Raw genomic sequence first — 8,625 nt, 5'->3', positions numbered from 1 at the left:
GGGGAAGTCACGCCGTTGCTGCTATGGAAACCAAATCCTCCCCATCACGGGGAGGAGATGTGCCAAAGTCCTGGGCAGCCTGGCTGCTGCTCACATCATAAGCCAGACCCCCCCCCATTTCCCACCTCTTTGCTCTCTCCTAAGACCCTAACGGTTTTGAGGCTTTGTGTACAGAAATGAAGGGTTATGGAGCTGCAGTGGTGTTCAACCAACCGTCCTGGCAAAATATATTCAGGTCTTTCTTTGAGAAATGCCAGAGGCTTTCTAGTTATCTAGTTATTATTTGCCACTGCAGGAATGTGCTGAGGTTTTTTACTCCCCCCCTTGACTCAGATTGAAAGGAGGATAAAAAAAAGGTTTAGAGGCATCACCTGTGATTCATGTCTGTCAGGCTTTTTCCACTCCTGAGGCTGGATGAGAGATACTGGCTGGAGAATTATTTTTGGAGTGGGCTCCTGGGTGCCAGTAATGTAGCAGAGGAAAACATGCTTCCTACCCAGGTTATTTCTGATGCATCCATGTCTGAGGAAATGACAGCAGGATTTTACCAGTGAAGGCAAGGGGGAGTGAGAACCAAGGAAAAGAAAGCAAAAGAAAAATTGTGATAAAGACTGAACAGGCCTCTTGTTATCTTTTCTTGGTCTGTGCCTGTGCCAGGCTGTAGGGTATGAAGAGTGATTGCTCTCCAAGCCCTGGATAGAGAAATAACTTGCCATTTTACTTTTTTAAACAGCAGCTGTGCTCATGACAATGTGTGTTCATAGCAGTTTTGTATTCATCAGTTTTCTTATACCAGAGCCGGTGGTATGTTGCTGAGTGGGTTCCTGCAAACAGGAAAAGATGGCAGTCATATATATACTGCATTATCCTTACACAAGTCCTTCATTTCAGAGAAGTCTCTTAAACAGGCTAATCTGCAAATATAAGTGAAGTAGAACCCATGGCATAAAATGATCATAGTTTAGACCCCTGTTTGGAAGGAATCTTGGTACCTGCTGGGATGACAACAAATATATGTGCTGAATTTCACAGGAGATGGAAGAACATTCTCCATAATAGGAATCCAAAAGTCAAGTACTGTGCGAGTGGCATAGGAAGTTACTGGAAACTGGGAAGACACATCAGGGAGGTATGTCTACCTTATTCTTTTATTCTTCCCTTTGTATCCATAACTAACTGATGCTGGACAGCCTGAATGCAGATATTCTGGTAGTCTGACACAGTTCCCTCGGTGAGGAGTAGTCCCATTGAGCCAAATAGCACCAGTTATTAGCATATTATTGTGAATTACCAGCAAGTATTTACAGGATTTTGACTTTATTGAGGCTTACAGGATTTCTGCATTGTTGTAACTCTTTGAATATCAGGGAAGATAAGCCATGCTCATTGTGAATGCCAGCATCAACCCTGTCTCTGCTTGCTGCTACTGAAAGTTGCTGGGGGCACACCAGCCAGCTTGCAGTACATGCTGTAAGGCTGCAGCATATTTTAACCATGACTAAAGCAAAATAAAAAATAAAAAGAAAAATAGGAAAAAGGCATCTGAAAACAGAGAGACCTGGCTGAGTCCCAAGAGGAGGAGGAATTTCACTGGTCTAATGATCAGCATCTTCTTCAAAGACAGGAGCAAAAAGAATGTTAAGTATTTGTCCTATCTGCATTGTTCTGTGACAGGAGATTCACCCTCTGTTAGGAGCCCATTTTGGATACAGCAGAACTCCTGCAGGCCTCACTTCAATGATTTTCAGTGAAAGGTCAGAAGGAGGGAGGCACTGGTGCAGCTAATTCAGCAATTGTGCAGTACCAGCTCTTAGATTCTTGGGGTTTTATTCTGTATTAAAAATAAGATGCAGCTGTTTACTAGGGGATTGCTGAATGGCCTGTGTTCCCATGATACCTAGAGGAGGCTGACAATTATTCTCCCTGGGTTCTCCCTGGAGCTACTTTCTTTGCTGGCGGGGAGGAAATTGTTCATGTTTCATTTGCGCTGCCGTTGTTCCAGCTGCCCGAGCAGGAATGTTTGCCTGCCAGCCCGCATTGGTGGCAGCGGCTCCTCCTCAGACCTGCCATCTGTTAGCGTTATTCCTGATGTCATCTGCGTGATGGCAGCTCCTGGATGGATGTCCCCCTGTGCTAGGCACTGTTTCACTGTGTCAGGAACAGCAGAGGGGCAAAACAGAGACAGGTAGGGAGCTGGAGAGGGGCTATCTGTCACAATCCTCCTGGCAGGCTGGGAACAGGGCCTTGAACTTAATTTTCCTGTTTCTGACTCCTCTCGGTCTCTTACTGAAATACCTCCTCAAGTATCCACTGTAAATAGCAGCTGCAGCACAACACAAGGGTCTGCAAGTCCCTGACATAGAAAACATATAAACATCCTCATCCTGAATCCTTGTGTGATCTGGACAAATGAGAAAAAAAAAAAACAACAAAACAAAAAACCCAACAAACCGAAAAACAAAAGAACCTCAAACAAAGAAAGAAAACCAAAAAGAGGCCCCCCCCAAAAAAAGAAAACAAAAGGGGGGGAATTTTCCCTTCATTTCACTTGGTTCTTAGCTGATCTGTATTCTCTGTAACATGGGGTCTTCACTGCTCAGGAGAATATTTTTTTGTTGACTCCTTGGTTCCTGCAACAAACCCTTTTAGGCTGAGCTTAAGCCCCATCACGCTGAGCCCGTGTTCTGAGAAACGCAGCCCACTCCCGGCCGGCCAGCTCTTGGCAGCTCCAGCGGCTGAGGACAGAAGCATCCTTGGAGCCCGGCTGCGCTGGAACCCCCGGCCCTAGCTAGCACCTGTCATTGTCCCCGAGCCTTCCTTTCCCGTTCCCTTTGTGTGGAGCCAGCAGGCTGCGGGCCGGCGGCAGCCCCGAGGAGCCTGCAGTGCCTGCAGTGCTGCAGTGCCAGGGCAGCCCCAGGAGCCCGCAGTGCCTGCAGTGCTGCAGTGCCGGGGCAGCCCCAGGAGCCGGCAGTGCTGCAGTGCCGGGGCAGCCCCAGGAGCCGGCAGTGCTGCAGTGCCGGGGCAGCCCCAGGAGCCGGCAGTGCTGCAGTGCTGGGGCAGCCCCAGGAGCCTGCAGGGCTGCAGTGCCGGGGCAGCCCCAGGAGCCGGCAGTGCTGCAGTGCTGCAGTGCCGGGGCAGCCCCAGGAGCCCGCAGCGCTGCAGTGCCGGCCCCGCACCGCGCAGCGGCACCGTCCGCCCGGACACGAGGGCGCGACCGCCCGGGATCCGCACCGCGACCTGCCGGGAACAGCCGCAGGGCTGCTCTCAAAGGGAGGAAGGTGCCCCCCCTGCCTCGGCCGGGCACGTAGGCTGCCAAAAAAGAGCATTTCTGCGAAATCGCAGCCCCCAAACCTCGGGGTTACCCGCACTAGTCTATCAAACAGCAGTGCTTGCATGACGGGTTTCTGTGAAGGGTGAGTTGGTAACTCAAAACGCTGTTAAACCATCCAGGGTTGCATCCAAACACAGCAAGGAGTTTTTCATAATTTACAGCATTTGGATTGGTAGGAAGGGCTTGTTTGCTTTGGTTTTCCCCTCCTGTCTTGCTTTCAGTTTTGAGATTACATTTGTGATTCCAGATGCTCATATGATGCAATATTAAAAAGTTTGACCAATGTTTTTCTTTTTTTTTTCCTTTTTTGTTTTTATGAAACTTAGCAGGAAAATTTTTCTACTTTAAATTAATCCAGTGTTTGTGTTTGCCATGCTATGAACAATGTTCCTAGCAAGTGGTGTTATACAGGTTAATATCTAAATCATGTCTATTTTCACTTTCTGAAAATAATGAATTATTTTTTTAACCTGGAAATCTGGATATTTAATGATTAGCTGTTATTTTTAAGCCAATTTAATAAGTCTTAAGGAGGATATAAAAATAAGCAGGCAAAAAAAGAAACATTTCAAATCCTGTCAAACAGAAATCAGTTCTGCACTTTCCATTAATTCAGTTCCTTCAGGTTTTGACCGCACATCATCCCAGTAGCTCTCCCAGTCCTAATTTGAGCACTGCTGTGGCTGGTGTGGGACTACCTGGGGCTATGTAGGAAGCTCTGCCACGAGTCCCAGCCTCCACATCATGCAGACTAGGGACACATGCAGGATGCCACATCTCCTTTCTGGAGGAGACTGAGGTGACAAGGATGACTTCAGGGGTGCTTTACCATCTCACCCTGGTCATGATATGTGAGTCCTACTTCAGGAACTGGGAGTCTCCTACACTTACCAATTTCTGTGTGGCCAGTCTGTCTGCTTTGCCCGGCAGGGCCACTTCCCTCCTCCATCTTTCCCAGCCCAGAACTGAAATTTCTGTCTTTATTTATCTGTGTGTTTTGGAGTAGTCATTTGGACATGATTTGTTGCCATTTTGGAGATCAGGCTTGCTCCTGCAGCCTGATGTGTTTGCTCACCACTAGTGCATTTGGAAACAAAGGACTCTAAGAGCTTCAAGCAAGACAGAGGGTTTGCCAGCATTTTGATAATGAAATTGGTTTAGTTTACATACATTTAGAGAAGATGCTTCTGTGGTTGACATCCTGTGGAATGTTTAGTTTTTGTTTGTCTGATGACTTAATGTATCACACACACACATACACAGAACCAGTAATCAAGAGCCTAAAGTCAGACACCATGCCTGGAGGAGGGACTCAGCATCTGAGGAGACTCTCAAGTCCAGTTTCTCAAAGTTACACAGGGTACCTAAATCCCTACTGAAGTCAGTGTCCCTGTGTTATCTGTGTGGACCTTGCATGAAGTGCAATTGCAATGTTTTTATTGTCTCTGCTCTCTGTTTCAGCAAGTTCAAGGTAGACCACGCCAGGCTGGCCCCAGAAGTAAAGAGCTGAAAGGACACCCCATGGACATGTTTGGGAGTCCATGTCTGCACATCCCTGCTGTAAAATAATGTCCGTTTTTTCCTCTGTCTTTGGTGTTTTAAGAAAAAACCCAAACAAACCCACCCAAATAGAATGTGGCCTGCTTTCTCTCTCTTCTCAAGATCAGAGTCAAATTCTTCTAGTTCTGCCCTTCTTCTCTCAAAGGCCCTTTTCCCAAGACTCGTAGCACAACAAACAAAGCTTTTCTAAAGAAATACAGGCAGCAAAGTGTTCTTTTGCCAGTGCCATAATTTCACTGGCTTTGAATCCAGAAGAGCTACTCCTTGCCAAGCCTAAATGAGCTGTGTCAGCTTGGGTTTGGATGCTTGCCTTGGTCCCAGGCATTTTCTTCCACAGTAAACAGAGCACAGGTAAACAAAGCAGCTGCCGAGGGGAGCTACTGAGGGCTCTCCAAAATGTCCCGTCACCTCTTTGTGCAGGTTGCAGAGCCAGGTGGCCCATGGCAGCCAAGGCCAAGGCTGAGGTGATGGGGGCTGTTTGCACTTGGAAGAAGAGGCAGCCTCTCCTCCCACGGCCCTTCATGCCCCATGGAGCACGAAGGAGCAACCATCCCCTACCACCCCTTTCTGTGGCAGGAACAGACCCAGCTGCAGTCCACTGTCAGAAAAGCCAAATGCAGCCTTGTCTAACTTTGATCAGCCTTGAACTTGACCTCTGAGTGGGGACATCCCCCTGTGATGCATCACACTGTCTCTGAAACAGCACTGTGCCTATCAACAACACTCATCTGCTGTGAATTGCTGGGTGGAGAATGAAAGCAGGGAAAGAAAAGTCAAAAGGATCGCTGAGCAGCATAGATGCAGCTCCACAACACTTATTTTAGGGGAACAGCTGCCTTTTTCCCTGTGTGGGCTGAGCCATATAAACACAAGGACCAACTCTGTTGCATGCTCTGGTGCAGGTATGACAACAGCAACTGGCTGCAGAATTTTTACTTTACTTGGACCCCAGTGCAAGAGTTGGGGAGGGACAGCCAGCTGTGTTCACCCCAAGGCTCCCTGCCCTCCTCATGTTCCAGCTCTCTACAGGGAAACTGAGGGCTCACCTCCCACAACCAAGCAGCTTTCTGTGAATTGTGTCCATCCTTTCTGACCTCATAGTCAGCATTTTAAGGGCTTCTTCCCAGACAAAAATAGAGGGTGAGGGAATGACCTAGCTGTATGTCCAAAATTACTTGGGAGAGTAAAAGCCCTTTGTGTGTACTGTGTTTTTTTAGGATATCTTTGCATTTGTGTTTCTATGATCACTGGAGGGGCCACTTGAGGCTGTATTAGGGACTATGCCAGCACTTCATGAAAAAGTTGGATGTGTCCTGAGGACCCTCCCAGGAGGTAATGACAAGTGATGCAAATTGATGAGAGCCTAGACAGCGTATCTAATAAAGCATACTGAAATGATAATTTGCCAGGGGTGTTATGTAAATAAAGTAAAACTTGGTTATTTCTGATTTCTGTGCAGTCATTTTTTCTTTCAGATATCACAACTGAGAAGGCAATTTGAGAGGGAGGAAGAGCTCATTTCTGTCACTGTGGCTGAAACCCAGCTGAAATAGCAGAAATGTTTTTCTGTCTTAAATTTTCGGGTTAGGACTTGCTATCTTCTCAAAATACAAATGCAAGTCATTGTGCTCACCTGGAATTGCAAAATCATGATAATTTTGGCTGAAAGTGACCTCACCAGGTCATCTAGTCCTGCCTGTTTCTCCAAGCAGCACCAAGCTATACCAGCTTGCTCAGGGCTATGTCCAGTCAAGTTCTGAGTATCTCCAAATGTGATACCTTTGGAGACAGCTCCTCTGGAGTTCTATGCCAACATTCTACCACCTGCAGAATCATCTTTTTTTTTCCTGACACATAATCAGAACTAGCATGTTGCAGCTTGCCTTCTTCCTAGTATTCTGCAGCTTTAAGAAGGAACTCCTCTCTATACCTTTCTCTTCAAGTGGTTGTAGTCAACTGTAGCAGTAATTTCCCCTCAACAAATCTCAGCCTTTTCTCATATGCTGAGTGCTCCAGCCCCCTGACCACCTTGGCTGTCCTTCTCTGGACTCCCCCTTGTACATCCCAAATTTGAGATATTACTGTAGGTGTAGTTTCACCAGTGTGTGAGCAAAGGGTAGTGCAGCTGACCTGCTGGCTATGCTATTGTTGACAGATCCCAGTATGCAGCCATCCCTCTTTGTGGAAATGGCACACTGTTGGCACGTATTAAACCTGCTCTCCACGGTATCACCCCAATCCTTCCCTGCAAAGTTGCTTTCTATCCAGCTGACAACCCAGCCCATACTGGGGCATGGAATGACTCTGTCCCAGATGCAGCACTTTGCCTTTTTTGAAGTTCATGGTTCTTGTCAGCTTGTATCTCCAGCCTGCTGTTTTCTTTCCAAACAATATTTCAACTCTCCCACTTATCAACTGTTCTCTCTAATTTGATATCATCCATGAATTTGCTGAGTGAGTTCTGTCCTATCATTTAAGTCATGGATGAAGACATTGAACAGATGGGCACCATTGCTCCATGACCTGGATGCAGCCCATATTACCGGCTGCTCATGACAGGCCTTTGAACCCAAAGGTCCAGCCAAATTTTACTGCAAATTACTGTCACTTGTGCAGTCAACGCCTGAACAACTAGCTGGAACTAACTTTTGGAGACTGAGTCCAAGATCTTTCAAAATCAACATCATCTCTTCTCCCATTGTCCCCTGAGCTGATCATCTGATCATCGAGGAAAACCAGGTAAGTGAGACATGATCTGTCCTCAGAAAATCCATGCTGGCTGATTCAGATCACCCTATTGTCCTTTGCATGCCTGGAAATGTTCTCTGTGGCCTTTACAGGGACTGAAAGGTGAGAGGCATTGGCTTGTAGGGCAGAAGGTCTCACCTCTCAAGGTCTTGCCTCCTCAGGAAGTCTCCTCCTTTTTGGTTTTCTTCAAGAACACATTTGTGACTTTGGCCTTTTTCAGTCATTGGGAATCTTGACTGATTACTGCAGCCTCTCAAGGATGACAGGGATTGCACTTGCAGTGACATTCACCACCTCTCTGAGCCCCATATTATTAATCACATCTTGTCCTATAGACTTATGCATGCCTGATTGATTTAGGTGATCACCTTTGTCAAAGGTTCTGCTGCCCCAACTTTGCCACATTCGTTAATGCCATAGAATAAAACCAGAAACTGCTGCCTACCCACTCCAAATATTTTAGATATCTATCAGGAGCAAAAATTTGATTGAAGACAGTAGTTGAGATTGAATTTTCCCTTCCCAAGACTGCTCTATGGCCCTGTCTCCATTTTTGTTAACTGATGTTCCTACTTTTTTTTACCCCTAGCAAAACACAGAGAAAAAAATTAAATGTCTCAGAACGTTGAACCTCTGTTTGAGTAAGGAGCCTCTTTGTCAGCTCCCCACTTTCTGTTGTGACATTCAAATTCTCTGTCAAAGTGCCCACAACCATCATTGTCCTCTCACCCTGAAGATCAAATAATTCTGATGACAGTAGGCTATCTTCAAATTACCATGTGATGATGACTGGATACCAGGAGCAAGTGGTTGCTGAAAACAGAGATATGCCTGGGAAAATCAATCTGTTGTGAGTTGTTAACAAACACATACACACGCAAGACTACTTTGAACATTCAAAAAAATACATGCTACTTTCCTCCAAGTACAAGTGAGGTTGAACAGTTCTTAAATTCACAGAATAGGACTCAATAACACCATATGGT

The 8,625-nt window shown here is 46.4% G+C and overlaps 1 long non-coding RNA gene across 1 annotated transcript; it reads left to right on the top strand.

Annotated features, from left to right (window-relative positions):
- The first annotated feature begins 409 nt into the window (after positions 1 to 409).
- Positions 410 to 4,994, top strand: LOC134415200 (uncharacterized). The gene is made up of 3 exons (XR_010026962.1): positions 410 to 500; positions 1,033 to 1,129; positions 4,793 to 4,994. It is a non-coding gene; the product is annotated as an uncharacterized LOC134415200 (long non-coding RNA).
- The last annotated feature ends 3,631 nt before the right edge of the window (positions 4,995 to 8,625 follow it).

This window comes from Melospiza melodia, chromosome 2, assembly GCF_035770615.1.
Source record: "Melospiza melodia melodia isolate bMelMel2 chromosome 2, bMelMel2.pri, whole genome shotgun sequence".
NCBI lineage: Eukaryota > Metazoa > Chordata > Aves > Passeriformes > Passerellidae > Melospiza > Melospiza melodia.
The sequence above is the reverse complement of the archived record's forward strand: the minus strand, read 5'-3'. Positions and strand labels throughout refer to the sequence as shown.